The sequence below is a fragment of the Macaca mulatta genome, chromosome 8, assembly GCF_049350105.2.
Source record: "Macaca mulatta isolate MMU2019108-1 chromosome 8, T2T-MMU8v2.0, whole genome shotgun sequence".
Classification (NCBI taxonomy): Eukaryota; Metazoa; Chordata; class Mammalia; order Primates; family Cercopithecidae; genus Macaca; species Macaca mulatta.
In genome coordinates this window covers 60,957,118-60,976,881 of record NC_133413.1, presented here as the reverse complement: position 1 = coordinate 60,976,881, position 19,764 = coordinate 60,957,118, and the positions used below count along the sequence as shown (strand labels likewise).

The following is a 19,764-nucleotide window of genomic DNA, read 5'->3' as shown; positions in this document are numbered from 1 at the left end:
CATCTAATGAATTGTTGAATATTTTGTCCCAACACTGCCTCTTGGCATAATATAGAAAGTTTTTCTGAGAATATTTTTAAATTACTAGGTAAAAATGTATTTGAGGTTGGGTGCAGCGACTCATGCCTTTAATCCCATTGCTTTGGGAGGCCAAGGTGGGAGGGTTGCATGAGGCCACGCCTTTGAGAACAGGTTGAGATTATTGTGAGACCCTGTCTCTACAAAACATAAAAAAGCTTAGCCAAGCCCAGTGGTATGCACCTGTAGGCCAAGCTACTCGGGAGGCTGAGGCAGGACAACTTGAACCAAATAGTTTCAGGCTGTGGTGAACTATGATCATGCCACTGCACCCAAGCTGGGTAACAGAGGGAGACCCTGACTCAAAAAATTAAAAATAAAAAAAGTGTATACATACATATTTGAATATTTGCATTAGTGTCTGTTTTCTTTAACAGTGTTTTTGATACAGTTTTTTAAAAGATTCATACCATTTATAAATATTGATATTAATACTAATTATTATGTTTACATTTCTGCAAAGTTTAATATTTTACTTAGTAAAATTGGCTTGTAATTTTAGATTGTTGTTAAATAATATTTTTGACTGTAACATATATCATAATGGTAATTTAGGGGCCAATTACCATAAAACTAAGAATTAACATTGATTTTTGCTTTTCGTGAAACCTTTATTGTGGGTAAGAAATTTTATATCTATGTAGGTAGAAGTATACATAACCATTCCTCAGTGTCTGTGGGGGATTGACTCCATGATCTTCCTGGAATACCAAAATCTTCAGATGCTCAAGTCTCTTTTATAAGATGGTATAGTGTTTACATGTGATCTACATACATCTCCAGGTAAACTTTAACTCATCTTTAGATTACTTAAAATAGCTAAATATAATGTAAGTTCTATATAAATAGTTATTAAATAGCGATTATACTATATTGCTATATCATAACCTATACAGTAGTTATACTTTATTGCTTTTTAAATTTGTATTACGTCTTATTGTATTTTTTTCCTGAATATTTTTCATTTTACAGGAATGGAAGTTGCTATAGGTGAGTCAGTGAGTGAATGGTGAGTGATTGTGAATGATAGCACACTACTTTATAATACTGTAGACTTTATGAACACGTTATGCTTAGGTTATACTAAATTTATTTTAAAATACTTTTCCTTCTTCACTAATAAATTAACTTTAGCCTATTGTAACATTTTTTACTTTATAAACTTTTTTTTTGACTTTTAGTAACACTTAGCTTAAAACACAAACACATTGTATAGCTGTGTAAAAATATTTTCTTTATATTCTTACTCTATAAGCCTTTATATTTATTATTATTATTATTTTTAACATGTTTTTGTTAAAAACTAAAACATATACACACATATTAGCCTAGGCCTACACAGGGTCAGGATCGTTAAGGTATAACTAGAAATTTTTCAGCTGCATTATAATCTTATGATACAGTGTAATATATGTGGCCCTTCATTGACCAAATATCATTATTGCTGAAAGCAATAACAAGTGAATTCTTATACAGTGTCACAGACAAGAGGTGCCTGAGGAGATCTGAGGACTACATACAGTGGTGTCCTGGATGCGATCCTGGACTATCGATGAAAACTAAGAAAATCCAAATACACTATGGACTTGTGTTACAATTTACCTATCAAAATGTATTCATTCACTGTAACCAACTTACCATACTATGTAAGATGTTAATAGGGGAGCCTGGGTGTGTGGCATATCACTATATCATTTTTGCAATTTTTTCTGTCAATCTAAAACCGTTCTAAAAAATAAAAAACATTTTTAATGGAGGAAATTAAATTTAGTGAAGACTTCCAGAATGCCAGACACTCTACTTTGTACTTGATTTACAGAAGAATATAAAACAACTGGGATTTAGGAATTCATCCAATTTGCTTCTTCACTGCAAGCTTATTTCAGCACCCCATTGCATCTCCTAAGTGTTTTCCTTGATTCAAATGTCACCCTCCAATATTTTTTACCAATAATATCAGACTGACTTTTATTTTACATAATTCAGTTTAATGCTTACTTTTTATCTGTATCAAAGTAATGTATGTATGTTAAAATAGCAGTCCCTAACCTTTTTGGCATGAGGCACTGGTTTCATGGAAGACAATTTTTCCATAGACCAGGGTGGTGGGGATTGGACTAGGAATGATTCAAGCTTATTACATTTATCGTGCACTTTATTTCTATTATTATTATTATATTATAATACATAATGAGATAATTCTACAACTCACCATAATGTAGAATCAGTGAGAACCCTCAGCTTGTTTTCCTGTAACTAGGTGGTCCCATCTGGGGGTGATGGGAGACAGTGGCAGATCATCAGATATTAGATTCTCATAACGAGTGCACAACCTAGATCCCTGGCATGTGCAGTTCATAATAGGATATGAGCTTCCATGAGAATCTGATGCTGCTGATGATCTGATGGGAGGCAGAGCTCAGACAGTAATGTGTGATCACCTGCCACTCACCTCCTGCTGTGTGGCCTGGTTCCCAACAGGCCATGGACTGGTGCCAGTTGGGACCCCTGTGTTAAAAGTCTAATATTCTAAATGAGTTGTATTAACAACAACAACAAAAATCTCTTTTTGCACTTATCTCCACTTAGCTTTCACCTGCCTAGATGCAAATCTTGTGTCATTTCTTCTTATGATTCATCACATATTACTAAATAATATACTTGTGATTTATTGTCTTCCATTTTAAGATGGTATTTCTATTACAGAAAAAAATATTGATTTCTCATAAGCAATGCTATACACATACACTTTTTATATTCCAGTTTCACCTGTAAAGATAATTATAATTTTCTAGTGAATCAGTATTCAATGTTTATGTAATTACTTGGAAATATTATTCACACCTAATACGGTAAGTATAGCATAATTATGTTTCCATCTTGTGCAATTCTTAGCATTTCCTGAAGTTCCTAAATGGCTTTTGAAATTTTCCTAGTTTTCTATATACTTGTCTGTCATGAAATTGATTCCCAAACTTGACAGAACAGTAAAACTCGTCTTAATAAAGTCACATATTATAATGTTTTCAATAGTATGATAGTGTGATTTTTAACTTTTTAAAAATCTATCTCTCTCCTGGACTCATACATCCTCCTGTTCCCATGTCAGCTAATTAAGTTCTTTGTATGCTACACAGCTGTTGCCCTGAGACCTCTATTCATCCCATTCCTGGACTCTTGTATCATATTTCTGTGTAGGATCTGTTTCCTAACTCCATGCTTGCCTTTTCACAGTTTACTTCTTCAATGTGTTTACTAGTGATCTTTGATCACTCATCCATGCATGGTGTAAAAATGATAGTGGAAACTGTATATATGTGGCTAGATTTTCTTTAGTACACTTTACAGATGCTGAGGGGCTTCCAAATGTCAGTATTTGTTGTTGAGGCTTTCTCTTGAGATTATCTTTTTTCGTTTCTGTTTGTTTGTTTATTTTGTCTGAAAAGAAACTTCCATTTACTTGCCAAGGACTTACAGACCTAGGTTCTGTATTCTGGGAGAGGAGTGACCCTGAGGGAGGGTACCTTGCACATCTCGCTATCTTGCCATTTTTAATCCCTTCATTTGCGGTGCAGTGCCTCATCACAGTTTCACCTGGAGCACATTCCCGGAACCTTTGATTCACTCGTTCCAAAATCAAACATCATGTTTATTTACTGTTAGGACCAGAGACTGGGGAAGAAGGGTCTTTTGTCTACAGCAAGAGATGCTCTCTAAAACCTCAAACACAGGTTCCATCAGTATCTCCATCTTTAGACCATCCCCATATCCAAGACTTTAGAAGAACTTTGGGTTTCCAATACTTGAGTCTTCCACCATTTGAAGTTAAGGACTTGACCACTTCATTTCAGCTCCCTAATGTGATATCAGGCACTCAGACTTTACCTTTCTCTGACTGCTAGTCAGTTAAGTCTCATATCATCACATTTTTGGGCCAATTTCCAGAGGTTTTATTTTATTTTTTACATTTCTCATTTGCTTTATGCTTCTTTTCCATTTTCCTTATATATTTTCTCAAGCTGAGAGTCATTTCATGTACTGAGCTTTAATTTACTGATTTATTTGAAAGCTACTCTTGTTTGTAGTTGACTTGAAAATACTGCCTTTGTGAATATATCCACAATATCTCTCTGTCAGATAGCATTCCGCTATTGCCTTTGGATGAATAGCTTTTGGTCATCCTTTGGCAAGAATATAGGGGAAAGGATGAAGAAGTTAACTTGAGTTAAAAATTAAAGGTTTTATAGTCATGTTGAGTGCAAAAAATAAGTGAATAAATGAACTTTTGGAAAGGGATTATTAAATTATAAAAATTCAATGAAACTTAAATGCAGAATTCAGAACCAGGAGAAATGAGATGATTTTTGATTGTTTTTTGCAATACTGAATATTTCAAATAATTGTTGTGTGGCTACTATATACTAAGCACTGACTTACAAGCTATAAACACAACAGAGAACAAACTGATTTAAAAATTTCTGCCTGTTAGGCGCTCACATTTTAATGAAGTGTTTGAAGATTTTCCTTGTATCTCTCTGTTATTGGTTTCTACTTTGATTCCATTATAGTCAGAGAACACACACTGTATGGATTTCTATTATTTTAAAATATTGATATTTACTCATTTCACGGTCAAAAATATGTTATAACATAATAATAAAGCCAACTTTGCAAAAACTGAATCAGTGAGAAAAGTTTGACAGTTAAAAAGATCTGAGCTAACCCACCCAAACCCACCTCCTGCTTTTAACTTTCAACATGCCTGAATTGTATCGGGGCTTAGGCCAGAGCTAATTTTGGAAGATATTTAGGTTACAGTTTATATGATAATAGCCGTTCCCCCAAAACTGAGTGTGTATGCCTGTATCATCTGACTAGGGGGAGTAGAGGAGCCTGCATGCTAGTAAGGTGTAGATATACACAACTTCTAGCCATTCTTGCAAATAACATCACTATTGTAGAACCTAAGATTGGCTTTTTGAGATATCTTTTCAGGTTTTTGCATGTCTAACGCCTGGCTCTACCTGGCCCCACCAACCGCACTCCTGTGGCTCCACCTAGAAGCTTTAACTCCCTATTATTTAATCTCTCACATATTACCTAGAAGCTTTAACTCCCTATTATTTAATCTCTCACATATTACCTGATCAACCCCACCCCTTCCCCAACCTACCTTTGGAAAACTCCTAACCTATGAACTTCTGGAGAGATTGATTTAAGTAATAATTCTGTCTCCTGCATGCTGTGGCTGGCCTTGTGTTAATTAAACTCTTTATTTATTTACTGCAATACTGTGGTCTTTATTTGTGAAGCAGACAGAAAGTACCCCTCATACAGTTACAGTAAATGTTCTTTGGTATTTTAAAATAATGTGTAATCTGCTGTATGTTCCGTACATTTGTTCATTAGATCTGGTTGGTTGATAATGTTTCTGAGTCCTTCTATATTACTTTTCTTTTTGTCTACTTGGTCAATGAATTTTAGATAGATAGATAGATAGATAGATAGATAGATAGATAGATAGATAGATGATAGATCGATAGATAGATAGATAGATAGATAGATAGATAGATAGATAGATAGATCACTCTTGAAGGAAATTCAAATATTTTACCCCAAAATATATATTTTGACATATTTGAAATGACTGCCTTCTGGCCAGCAAACAGAAGTGGTCTTGTTAGCCTGTCTTTTGTGAATAAAATTTGCATCTGTAGAGAATCTCCATTAATGCAGTCAGTCCTGTCCTTTCTATGCCTTTTCCAGGTCCAGGAGAGATTGAGAGTGTGACATTTTTAAAAGTCTGAAAAGAAACATTTACTCTATAAAGGCTTGGTCTACACAACAAAGCCACTTTGCGAGTCAGTCTTCTTCCTTTCTCCCTCCCATAACCTGTCTTGCTATTAAAACCTGTTTTTGGAGATACTCTAGTTCTGCATTATGTCTGTAATTTCAAGATGGTATATAAGCTTTTATTACTTACTGAAAAGTTGAGTCTTCCTTCTGGAGGCTCCCAGGTATACACATTAACTAAGTCTGTATGCCTTTTTTCCTATTAATGAATATGTCTCATGAGAGTGATCTTTCAGCAGACCTTTAGGGGGCCAAGAGCCTATGGCCCTCACACTGTCTATTGGTATTGTCAGAGGAGTTTGAAACAGAGCAACTCAATCTTAAATAAGGGTTGGGTAAAATAGAGCTGAAACCTACTGGGCTGCATTCCTAGGAGGTTACGGCATTCTCAGTCACAGGATGAGATAGAAGTTTGGCACAAGATACAGGTCATAAAGGCCTTGCTGATGAAATAGGTTGCAATAAGAAAAGCCAGTTAAATCTCACCAAAAACAAAATGGTGACAAGAGTGACCTCTGGTGGTCCTCACTGCTACACTCCGACCAGCACCATGACAGTTTACAAATGTCATGGCAATGTGAGGAAGTTAGGCTACATTGTTTAAAAGGGGGAAGCATGAATAATTCACCTCTTGATTAGCATATGATCAAGAAATAACCATAAATATGGGTGACTGGCAGGCCCGAAAGCTTCTCTGCCTATGGAGTAACCATTCTTTTATTCCTTTACTAGCTTAATAAGCTTGCTTTCATTTTACTCTACGGACTCACACTGAATTCTTTCTTGCGGAGATCGAAGAGCCCTCTCTTGGGGTTTGGATTGGGACCCCTTTCTGGTAACAGTGTCAGCATTTTACTAGTTCAAGGGAAGTAATAGAAATCTTACTTTCATTTAAATGTCCCTTTATCACCCCCTCTTCACCCCCCCCCTTTTTTTTTTTTTTTTTTTTGAAACAGAGTCTCAGTCTGTTGCAAGACTGGAGTGCAGTGACACAATCTTGACTCACCACAATCTCTGCTTCCCTGGTTCAAACAATTATCCTGCCTCAGCCTCCCAAGTAGCTGGGACCACAGGCGCGTGCCACCACACCCAGCTAATTTTTGTATTTTCAGTAGAGACAAGGTTTCACCATGTTGGCCAGAATGGTCTTGATCTCTTGGCCTCATGATCCACCCACCTCGGCCTCCCAAAGTGCTGGGATTACAGGCATGAGTCACTGCACCTGGCCTATCTTTCCCTATTTTTAATTGTTATAAATATTTTCTCTATATACATTGAGAAGTACATTAGACAGTGTTATAATTTTTGCTTGAACCATCATCCTTCCTTTAAAAAACTTAAGGGGAAAAGGAAAATGTATTGTATTTACATATCTCTTAATTATTTTTCTTCCTTTGTGATGTTTCAGGATTCCTTCTTTAATCATTTACTCTCTGTTGAGAGAGATCTTTGTAGCCATTCCTTTAGTGAAAAACTATTCTTATATTTCTTATATCTTATGATGTCTTGATTTTCTCTTGATTCCTGGAGGATATGTTTCACAGATATAGAATTCTGGGTTGACAGTTTTTTTTTCCTTTCAGCAATTGAAAACTATTGTTTCACTTCCTTCTGGCCTTCATTGTTTCTGGTGAAAACTACACTGTCATTTGGATTGTTTTCTTCCCATTGCTGTTATTCCTTTTTTGTTGCTTTTAAAGTTTTCTTCTTTGTCTTTAGTCCTCAGAATTTGCTTGTGAAGTGATCGACATGAATTTGAGTTTATGCTTTTTGGGATTTGCTCCATTTCCTGAATACACAAGTTCATACCTTTTGCAAAATTTTGAAAAATTTCAGGCGTTATTTTTTTTAAATACTCTGAGTCTGACTTCTTTTTCTTCTCAGGAGACGCTGCTACAATACATGTTAGAACTTTTGTCACATTTCCATGAGTCCCTGAGACTCATCTTATTTTTTTTTTCAGCCCAATTTCCCTGTTTTTTTCAGAATGAGTAATTTTATTGTTCTCTATGTTTCAAGTTAACTGTTTATTTTCTCTGTCCTGTGCTGTTGAGTCCAACCATTGAGTTTTTATTTCAATTATTGTATTGCTTAGTTCAATAATTTTGATTTTATTTTTTTGGCTGAGGTATTCTATTTTCTCATTTGTTTCAATGGTGTTTGTAACTAATATATAGAAATTTTATGACAATTATTTTAAAATTCATATTATATAATTCTAATATCTGTGTCATTTCAGACTTGATATCTGTTAATTATTGCTTCTCATTCAAGGTGAGAATTTTCTTGTTTCTGCTGGTAATAGGTGGGAATTTTAGCTCCCTACTAGGCCTCCACTGATATAACCCTTGTTTGGGGGAGGAGGAGAGTCTCATCACTGCTCTCTGAGAGGTTTCAACTGACTCCATTGTTTGGGATGGCTTCTTTATCACTGGACTGCACAGATTTGAATTTCAGACAACCAGATAATCTCCTCTGACACCACAGTGAGGTGTAGTTTGTGGGGGATTGTTGTTGACCTTGCAACATAGAGATGAAAGTCCTTGTTCCTATTTATGATTTCTGTAACACCACCTTGGCAGACAGAGCTGGAGAACATCAGTGCAGCCTGGTGAGAGTGTTAAGTCTAACTTCTCCACTGGGTCATTGCCATTGGAAATAGAAGGAGGGCACATTTTGTGTGTGTGTGTGGTATTTTGGTAGAGTAGAGCATTTATTTTGGAAGAGTTTATTGTCTTGTTAAACTGCTCACTTTTTTTCTGGAAAGAAAAGTTTTGGTTGGGTTTATTTCATTTCCAGGTTACTGGCTTCTCCTGTAACCAATCTGGGATATTTGAGGCCAAAAATCCATAGAGAATGTAGTTCTATGACACTCCTCAAATCCTAAAATCCCAAGCCAACCTGTCTTTCTCCCTATTCCTTTCAGAGCCTTATGGTATTTTTTAAAAGGATAATAGTCATAGTTTTTAATTTGCACTTAGTAAAAATAATAGAGAAAAACAGTTCTATCCCTACTTTCCAGAAGAAAGAATGGATATATCCTGGAAATATTTTTGACAGAAAGCTAACATTATTTTTTAAACTGATTGGATGTAGCTTTAGTGAAACAGTAGAGTAATGAGAGATTCCAGGGATTCTGCCTAATGCAACTGGAAAGATGACATATTCATTTACTCTATTGGGATAGGAAACATTGTGAAGGGAACTGATTTGGGGAATAATCAAGAGTTTGGTTTGCCTAACATGTTTAAACTTATGTTTTAGTTAAACATGAAGTTTAACTAAAATTTCATGTTTAAGTTGAAAATGCCTACTGGACCTCCAACTGCAGATATTGTACAAATCGTTGCACTATCTTAATCTGGAGTGCAGGGAACAGGACAAGGTAAGATATAAACTGGAGCTTAGTCACTATCAAAGCCATGAGAATGGATGACATCTGAAAGAGCAAGTGCAAAAAGTAAAAGAAAAAGAATAACTTAAAGAACTAAGTTTTGCACCGCTAAAGTGTCTACAGATGGAAAGGAAGAAAAGACTCAGCAGTGAAGACAGACAAAGTTGCTTAGAAATTGGAGGAAAAGAGGAATGTAGGGTACCCAAGAAGCCAGTAAGAAAATATTTGTAGGAGAAAGGAGTGTCAGTGGTGTTAAAAACAGAAGTAAAATTAGGAATGGGAAATATCCATTAAATTGAGCAATATTGAAATAACTAGTGAAGTTGAAGAGAGAAATGACAGTGGAGTAGTGGGGATGAATTACTGAATTTGGGGGATGATGGCAAAGAAACAATCATTTCAATGGGTTTGCTCTGGGAGAGGAAGCAGAGAAATGCAGTGGAAGCTGGAGGAGAATTTTTGGCCGGGTGAGTTTGGTTTGGTTTTGCTTTTGAAGGAGGGGAAATTATAGTTGCTTGGTTGGAATGATCAGAATGATCACTGGTCAGAATGATCTAGTGGAAAATGAGCATTTGATGATGCAATCAAATATAGTTGGAATCATCAAATACAGTGGGAAACTGCTGGAACAATGTCTTTGAAGATGCACACAAGGATGGAATTTAGTGTATGACTGGATGGTGACCTTAGGTAGGAGAAAAGACAGATCATTTAGGTAATGGAAAGGGAGAAAACACATAAGGTCACAAGTCCAGGAAGGTAGATATAAATGGCAGTGGGGCATTATTTTCTCGGTTTCATTTTCTCAGTGAAGGAAGAAGCAAGGACATCACCTTGGAGTGAGAATGAGAGAGATGTTACTGGATACTTGAGGAGAAAGAAGTTGATATGACATTGTCACCTAAGGGAGCAAGGGACTGAATGGACAAGAAAATGAAGTGTGATGTAGTAGTTCATGAAAGGTGAGAAAAGCACACTCTTATTTATATCTTACACGAGCCTCTTTCAGGCAGTCACATAGAGTCTCCACTATTAGAGGAGATTTAGAAGAAAAAAGAGAAGCAAGCCATGGAATATTATAACTAGGTGACCTTTCATAAGTACAATTCTACATTCTAAGAAAGCAAATATTGCGTCTAGAGAAAGTAAAATGTTACGATCACATAGGTGCCTTTTGACAGACTCTGAAATAGAAGCCAGTTCTCTCCTATAAATCACTAAGGCTCAGAATATACAGTCTACAGAGTAAGATAATGTGGCACATGCTTCAAAACTAGTAGAAAAGTCAAGGAGTGCCAAAATTCTGCATGTGCTCCTTATCACAGAGATGTTCCAACTTATGTATATAAGCAATTGCTTTGATTTTATTGATGTTACTTAGAAAAGCATATATCATGGAGGTTCAAATGGAAGTTATACATTATTTTTGGAGACAAATTTTTTATAAGTTAAAATTATTTTACCATATGTCCAGTGGGATTAAAACCACCTAGAATTTCTTCTTTAAAACACTTCTTTTCCAGTACTAGTAAAAATAAATCCTCCTATACTATACAACTTAGAGTGTCCAAAGTGCATTTGAATATATCACTTTATGTGACATTTGACTCAAAAACAGTGCATCATCGTCACAGTCACTCAGGGGTTAAGCTACGGATAGAACAGAACAAATATCTGCTTGACTCCATTGCTCTAACGCAGGGTAATGAGATCCATGACATGGAGTTCAGCACAGCTATCGTTCTATTATGGAAAGATCTTAGCGTTAAATCACATGGACTTCAAAGTCTTCATTTATAGAAGAAAGGCAATGATACAAACAAATTAGCAAAATAATGATATGATGTGAATATAAGTAGTCATAAACAAAATGTCTCAAACACACTTCAAACAGTTTAAGTAATCTTTCTAAAATATTCTGTAAATTACCAAGAACTAAGCATAATCAAATACAAGCCACAGTAACACCTCAAATTTCCAAGATTTAGCTCATCTGCAAACTCATGTATTAATAATAGTGTTGAAAGTCATAAATAAGAAAAATAAATCATCACTATTGTGTAATAACAGATTTCAAAATTTATGCTCTTAAGTAAGAAGGCCTTAAATTCTCACTCTGATTCTCACTTTTTGTGCTACACATTTGACATATTGGCTATGTGGATCCAGGCCCACTGTATAGGAAAGTAACAGACTTAGTGTTTTAGAGTGGAACGGAGCAGGGGGAACTAAAGAACCACTCCATGCATGTGTACATGTATAACTATGCTTATAACCTCCATGGCAATCCAGGAATATTTAGTGTGGAAGCAAATGATCCCACAAACCACAGATTATCACTGAGTGAATGCCCAGTGCAAAAACCAATATCCATACTGATGATTATACAAGTTTAATTGTACTTGGGACATTTTGTTTAAGACTGCACAGACTGCTTTCACAGATGAAGAGAGAAAAGATACAATCTAAAATAATATGAAGATAAAAGCATTGACATTGTAAAAATAAAAATATTAAGCTACAAAGAAAAGTGGATGACCTATGTGGCTCAATATTTGAACACCAGAACATTATCCATTTTACTCTGTCATCATAATCACCCATCGTTATCATGTATCAACTCTCCTCAATGCCTAGCTACATTAACAGCAATCCATTTATCAAAGATTAATTTCAATCATTGCCCTCTTAATGCTCTGAAAATTAAAAGACTTATTTAAACTCTGAATTTTGGTTACCCACATTTCATTGTTAAGTTTATTATTAATTTTTTTAAAAAGGTGGCTGTCTTACCCTGTTTCCACATATGTAGTACAAATTAACAATATGTATGATAGCGAGCATCATGCAAAATTATGTGGATTAAATACAAAAAAAAAATTTTAAGTTTTATATAATATACTGAAAGAGGAACTTTTATTGGCTTGAAAAGGAGAAAAATGTATTTTTTTAAAACTAAATTTCTCTACTTGTGCTGCTAAAACAACTGAGGAACTGTTTCATGGGAAGAGGATATTACAAATACATTGTTGACAAAAATGAGAAATTTTAACCAAAAATTTTACTGCTTGTTCTATTATGTTAACATGTATAGGTAAACATTTACTTCAATTATGTTAACTTTATTTTTACATTATTATCTATTTCTTTTCATTTTCTAGTGTGTCCTGATTATTGATTTCCAGAACAATATAGATTTCAACATTTAATGTAAATGTTTTTCTGCAGAAACAGTATAAACTTCATAAGACTATAGTCTTTGGAATACCTCTAGGCTGCTTTACATTACTGCCATTTTGAGAACTCTTTGATTTAAAGCAATAATGAAACTCCTTTGCATTTAAAGAACATTTGTTCACTTGCAAAAGATTTATTTTAAGGTAAGAAGTTTTGTTTTCTAGTTTTGAACAGAAAGATTATTTATGCTCTTCAAATTACTCCTCCAGGTTAATCATTTAAAGTTTTAGGCAAAGTGAATTAGAGAAAGAAACAATTATCCAGATGAGTAATTCCTTTATTATTTTAGCAAACATTTATGATCTCAAATAAGATTGTGGGATTAAGATAAGCACACAACAACAGTTTAGAAGCTGAAAGGAAGAAGAGAGCCATCTTTATTGTTCACCTAAATTGGTCACCTAGGCAATGCAATCTCATTTAATTTTGCCACAATGAATTATATATAGTAAGTGGTCTCTGTTTTTCACTCATAGGAACCATGATTCAGAGAAAACAAGAAGTCACACAGGTTCACAAAGTTGGCAAATGGGGAGACTGAGATTAAAAGCCAGGCCTGTACCACTTCAGATCTGATAGCTTTTCCACAAACACACACACACATACGCACACACATGCACACACACACAACTAATCTTGAGTCTAACGTTCCTTTGAGTTAGATATACTACAATCCCTTTCCAAGACAACACACAATAAGATGAATAAAATAAACAAAAATAATGTCAAACGTGCAGCCAGAGTAATAAGGAAAGAGGAAAAATGTCTCAGTTGTCAGGAATGATGACTAAGTATAAAGATTCACAAGTAAGAAGTCTGTACAACCAGGGACCCAAAGGCAACCATTCAGGGCCACCACTGAAAGGACCAGGCAGGAGAGGAGAGGCACCATTACCTGCATAGAAAACCCTTTTAGTGTGTCAGTATGAAAAATGATTCCTATCACGCAAAGGATTATAGTAAAAAACTTGTCAATCTTGAACTCAGATCTGGATGAAAGAATTAAAAAGCAATTCTCCTGAGATTTTGTGAATTGGTCCACAGGTAAGTTTGTGATGAGTTGTCTCTACCTGTGTGGCCTCATATCCCCAACTAAGAATTTAGTTTAAAGAATATCTGGGTTGCTAATATACCCTTCACCTGGAAGAACTAAATGTAAATTCTGTGTTCATAACACATTATACAGCCAAACTGAGGGATACTCATAGAGTACCAAGGACCATGAGCCCACAGTGAGAAATCCCAGGGGGAAATAGAACATAGTGAGTGCGTCAGCAGCAGAGCAAAGAACAGACGACAGAGTCAGATCTATACAGACTGCGGATCTTGCAATTACAGATACAGCATATAAATAGGATTCTCTAACAAGATTAATATTAATAGAAAGGAGATATCAAATGTATAATCATGATGTAAAATACTATGAGGCAAATATAAAATAGAATAGAACTTCCAGAAGTGAAAACCATAATAGCCAGAATCAGAAATTCAATAAAGAGTTTAAATAATAGACTCAATGTAACCAAAGAGAGAGACAGTGAACTGAAGGGGAGACGGGAGGAGTTGCCTTTAGCAGTCCACAGAGGGCAGACAAGTTCAAAATATGAAAAAAACATAAGAAAATGGAGAATCCAGGGAGCTGATTTAGCATCCATCCAAATGTTACTGAAGGAAAGAATACAGATAATAGAGAGGAGGCTCTTCAAAGATAATGGCGAAAATTTCTTCAGAATTGAAGAAATACATAAATTTTCATATTCCAGTCTTATGACTCCCAAGCAAAGAAAATAAATCTTCAGACCGATACATCAGAGTGACACAGCAGATTACCATGGGGCATGGATGGGCATGGATTCTGAAATCTTCACCACTCAGAAAGAAGAGACAGCTTTCCTACAAAGACAAAATAGATAGATAGCAGACTTTCTACAACTCCAAAACTCAGTGTGAGAGCTAAGGGATCAACATATAACAAAATGCATCAAACTGTCACACTTTTTATAGAAGAAGAAGAAAAATAACATAGTGTTAATCTATCGATACTTATCAATCAATCATCTGTCTATACCTGTTATCTATGCATCTATGTATCTAACATCCGTCTCTATCTATGATTTAGCTGCTGATGGGCACATGATTGATCATAGCCCTCTTGAACTTTAAAACTCAAATTTAATGTTATAAAAATTCATTTGTGTAAATATGACATCTATTTTTGTAAGTATGACAAATCTGTAAAATCATAAATGTGAGCAATGTAACTGATAAGCTAGTGGAACCAGGCATCATTGCTTTAATTAACTGATTTTAGCTCCCATCTTGATATCAGTCTATGGCAAAATTGCATTGGTTCTAAACGGTCTAAGTTTTTTTGGTCTCTATTCAGCTTCATTTTATACCACTCTAAAACCTGATTTTCCTACTTAAGTTGCTCCCTTCGTTGATGGCACCACAACCCACCAATACACCTTGTACCCACCCCACTTTACATCCTTCCCAACTGTATCCTGAGGGTAACATGTCCCATGACTAAGCAATCTTTGATTATGGCACGCTTTTTAATGGTTTGGTAATTGGTAATTTTGCATACACCTTTTGTCTGCTTTGAATGTTACCTACATATGTCTTGTAAAATTACATATATCCTGTAAAATTCTACCTGCTATTTAAGAGGTGGGACCTTAACCACATCCTCTGGAAAGCAGTTCCTGACCTAGACCTCTGTACTCCGTGTATCACCATGTCTATACACACCCAAATTGTATCATGTGTCTTGTTAATAAACATATTATTTGTTGAGCTCCTACTATGTGCCAGAGAATATGTTCTCTTTTACTTGCATTCACTTATTTCATCTTCACAATTATTCAATTAGATAGTATTATATCCATTTAGAAGTGAAAAACAGAATAATACGAATCAGAAATTCAGTAGTTTAAATAATAGACTCAATCTGTCAAAGAAAGAGTTATGAACTGAAAGGAAGACGGAAGGAGTCACCTTTAGTGCCCCATAGAAAGACAAAATAGGTACAAAAATAAGAAAACCTAAATATTGAAGAGTTGTCAGTAAATTTGCTTTATATGTATAAAGAAAATCTCATTAAAATTATTTTAAAGGTAAAATAAAATGCACAATAACAAGTGGCCTTAACAATGCTAGGTTTAACGAAAAATGTTAAGATAAATATCCTCAATATGCATCTTATACTTAGCAATGTATTTCACACACAAAAAAATATCTCTGTCAATAAGGTATCCTTCTGTGGCTGCCATTGTTCTTGTGGTAAACGTTATCATTCATTTGCTTCTACATTTGGAGGAGGTTTCAAATAACACCACCAACACCTCCAACTGCATCTGCTCTGTCTATCCTAATCAAAGGAGACACAGGCAGTAGTCCCTGGGGACTGCTGCCCAGACTGTGGAACCCGCGATGGTGTTGCCGCGGCTGACGACAACTGTGACCACCTCGGGCTAATCCCACTGCGGCCACCACCAGGGGGTCCAGTGACAATGTTTTCACTGCAGCCACAGTATTTTCTTCCAGGGCTGCCATATTTGGAACAGCATAAGCCCTGGGAAATTAGGAACATAAATGTCCCTGGTGGTGATTATTGACTGGCAAAAATGAAACATCACATGAGAAATAGAAGGAGTTTCCAGCACTGTCTTTTCAATTTAACAATCTCTAATAATAAAAGAAACGGACACTCTCGGTTTCAAGAGCAGGCCTTTGTATATCTTCCTGTTATAAGATCACAGCTCTATAAACAATACTTGCCCATCTGTAAGTATTTTTCTACTCCTGAAAAAATGTTTCTCTTCTTCCTTTTTTTTTTTTGAAACGGAGTCTCGCTCTGTAGCCCAGGCCAGAGTGCAGTGGTAAGATCTCGACTCACTGCAAGTTCCGCCTCCTGGGTTTATGCCATTCTCCTGCCTCAGACTCGGAGTAGCTATTTTTTTTATTTTTAGTAGAGATGGGTTTTCACCGTGTTAGTCAGGATAGTCTCGATCTCCTGACCTTGTGATCCGCCCACTCTGCCTCACAAAGTGCTGGGATTACAGGTGTGAGCCACAGCGCCCGGCCTTCCTTTTCTCAATTTTATTTTCACACATTTGGAATGTCAGTCTACCCAAAAAGACCAAATAAGGAGAAGCGCAAACATAAAATACTTTGTATTGCAAAATTTATAGACATACAATCAAATGTAAAAACAAGATTAAAGTGATAGCTTCTTTTATCAATGTTAGTAACCAATGACCACTTTTACCTCTAAAATGTTTTGAAAAATCAGTTGTATTTACTTAGAATAGGTCAAATTTTATAGAATCCAACCTAAGTGTCTGTCAACAGATGAATGGATAAAGCATTTATATATACAGTTGACTATAATGCAGCCAGAGGAAAGAAGGAAACCCTTCCATTCATGATAACATGAATGAACACAGAGGACATTATGCTTAATGAAATAAGTCAGGCACAGAAAGACAAATGCTGTATGATCTCGCACATGCATAATCTAAAAATGTCCAACCCATAGAAATAGAAAGTAGAATGGTGGGCTTCCAGGTGCTGGGGAGTGGAAGAAAGAGAAAGTGCTGATAAAAAGGTACAAACTTTCAGTTATAAAATGAACAATATCTCAGAGTCTAATGTACAGCAGGGGAGGTGACAGACGTGTTAAGTTACTGTAACAATCATTACACAATGTGTATATATATCTATGAAGTCATCATATTGTACACCTTGAATATATATATTCTTTGTCAATTCAATATTTTTTTAAAAAAGAAGAATGCAATCTCATTAAAATTAGCAAACAAATGATAACATTGGCATACAAGAGTTATTTTTAAAAGTTTAAAAAATACAGACAATGTGTATTTTGTGCATGTGTGTGTACACAGACTCTGAACTCCATGTAGACAGATTTCAGTGAGTAGCTCTGTGATGTGGGAAAAAGAAAGAATAACCTTCCTATCTAGGCCTGCACACACCATCCCTCCCAGATGACCTATTAAGAATCTATCCATAATAAGTGCACTAGTCTAGATACATTCTCTCTCTGGATCACATTTTCACAGATAATAAACCTCAAAGAGCCACATCCTACATCATGTCACACCCATGTGGAAGCCAGTACAAATTTCAAGGTTAATAGTAGATACTAGTTCTCTTAATGTTATCTTCAGGAAATTGTGGTTTCACTCGTGGGATTGCTAATTGCATGTTTTATTCCACAAGGAAACTGGAAGAAGTTGTTTTGTTGATTTTAAAGTCTAATGGTACCCATTACACTGAGGTACTGATTGTCCTGATGCTATTTATCCGATAGTTCTGCCATGTTTGGAATTTAAACTCCATGATTCTTCGTGGTTTTCCTATCTTTTACTAGCAACACCTTTGAAACTGGTGTCTCTATGGGAAAATAGATAGCCATCTTGTATTGATTTTACTCTCATTTGCCTTTTAAAAATATTTCGTCAATATTTAAAACTGGCACAGGCTAAATTTAATTTTCCTTCAGGGTACATTGAAGGGTATAGTATCATGAGAACAGCCACAGATATCTCTGACTTAGAGTGGTAAACCGTTCAGAAGGATGACAGGAACTGAATGTCGGATTTCAGTTCCCCCGGAGCACCAGGGGAAGATGATCACTTTCTTATATGTTAACTGAAGCTTTAACACATCTATCTGACAACTGCCATGCATCATTCTCATCAACAGTCACCCTACTATCTGCATCTAAAGATCTTGAATAATTGCTGCCTACGTTTTGATACTATTTTTAAATTATCACAGATGAAACAGGTTTTATCTGATATGAACTCAATGCTAAAACTTCAACTGTATAATCTCTGAATAAATTACAGAATGTTCTTCAAAAGTAGCTAATAAAAGGCACTGGGGGAAAGCAGTATTTTTCTGACAGAAGTCACAGTAAATGCATGGATATTTCAGTTTTAACTCTCTAGCTGTCTCTTGTAGGTGAAAATGTTGATACACGTTTCTAAATGATCAACATTTTATAGGACTTTCGGCATAACTAGAATTAGAGTCAGATGTGCTAAATATGTCAGAGTGTTTTTTCTCTGCGCCACCTCCTCAAGCCTCTCAGGAGCTACCTGACTTCTATTATAAACTCCCAGACCCACTAATCAGGGAGTGATGAGCAGGTTTAAGCCCCACTTGATGGGGGTTATTGTTAAGTCACCTTCATTAGAAACTCACCCTGATAAAGCCCTGGAGCTCAGCTACAGGTTCATCAGCCTGTGGTTTTCTGGTGCTGACTCTGGGATTATTAACTGTTCCCATAGTTTCCTCTCCTAATTCTAGAGGTTTGTGAAGCAAAGCCTTTTCCCAGGGGTCCCTTCACTATCCAAATCCTATATCCTGCCCTCTCACAGAGGCTGCCCTTACATACTTACCATGAATTCTCAATTCTGGTTTCTCTAACTGAGCTATGCCCTACAGTATGTCCAGGAATTCAGAGCAAGGAGCTAAGAGGGTCACTTGGCATGATGCCTGGGTTTTGGCCCATCTGCCAATCCTTGATTTTCAGATACCAACATTTTGTCCAACTACAGCTTCTCCAAATGCTCAGGTCTATGTCCCCTCCCTCAGAGTGAGCCTTTTGCCTGGGCTCACATCCCACTGTTTATCCTCCATGGACAGTAGGTTAATGTTGGGGCTGATGAAACCCTCTCCTGCCTCTGGTATAGATATAGAGAAATTGTCGAGCTTACCACTAACTCCCTATCCCAGACCTTCTCCCACTGCCACCCTTGAGTCCCAGTCCACAAGGGCTTTTGGAACCACTTTTGCACAATTTTAACAATGACAGAAATCTAGCATAACTGACTCCCTAGTGCTTCTAACTGCACAAGCCTTTGCTTATTTCTCTGCCTAAGCCAAAATAACTATGGGAGAGATTTACTTTATAATTTAATGGAAAAATTTAGTTTATAGTTTAAAGCAAGGATGATGATAGTCCCTTCCCAAAGTTAACCTTTTCCCTATTTGGGGACTGAAACTGTCTTTGTAAAACTAATGAAAGGCCACAAAATTATAATTATGCTAGGGACCTGAATTCTGCTAAGATATAGGCATAAACAGCACCTAGGCATTGTTTCCTAGCTTGCTTTTTATAATTGTTTACTGCTCAGGATTCACATAGCCAGGTGTCCGAAGATTTG

The 19,764-nt window shown here is 36.0% G+C and overlaps 1 protein-coding gene and 1 long non-coding RNA gene across 3 annotated transcripts in view; one reads left to right on the top strand and one right to left on the bottom strand.

Annotated features, from left to right (window-relative positions):
* SNTG1 (syntrophin gamma 1) overlaps positions 1-19,764 on the bottom strand; it is an 879,206-nt gene that overhangs the window by 361,964 nt on the left and 497,478 nt on the right. The window lies entirely within an intron of this gene.
* Positions 746-19,764, top strand: part of LOC114680245 (uncharacterized) — a 29,806-nt gene continuing 10,787 nt past the window's right edge. The window contains exon 1 of one of the 2 annotated variants that reach the window (XR_013396893.1): positions 746-861. This is a non-coding gene — a long non-coding RNA (uncharacterized LOC114680245). Of the gene's footprint in view, positions 862-10,164; positions 10,288-19,764 lie in introns of those variants that run through there. The other variant, XR_013396894.1, reaches the window with a different exon arrangement.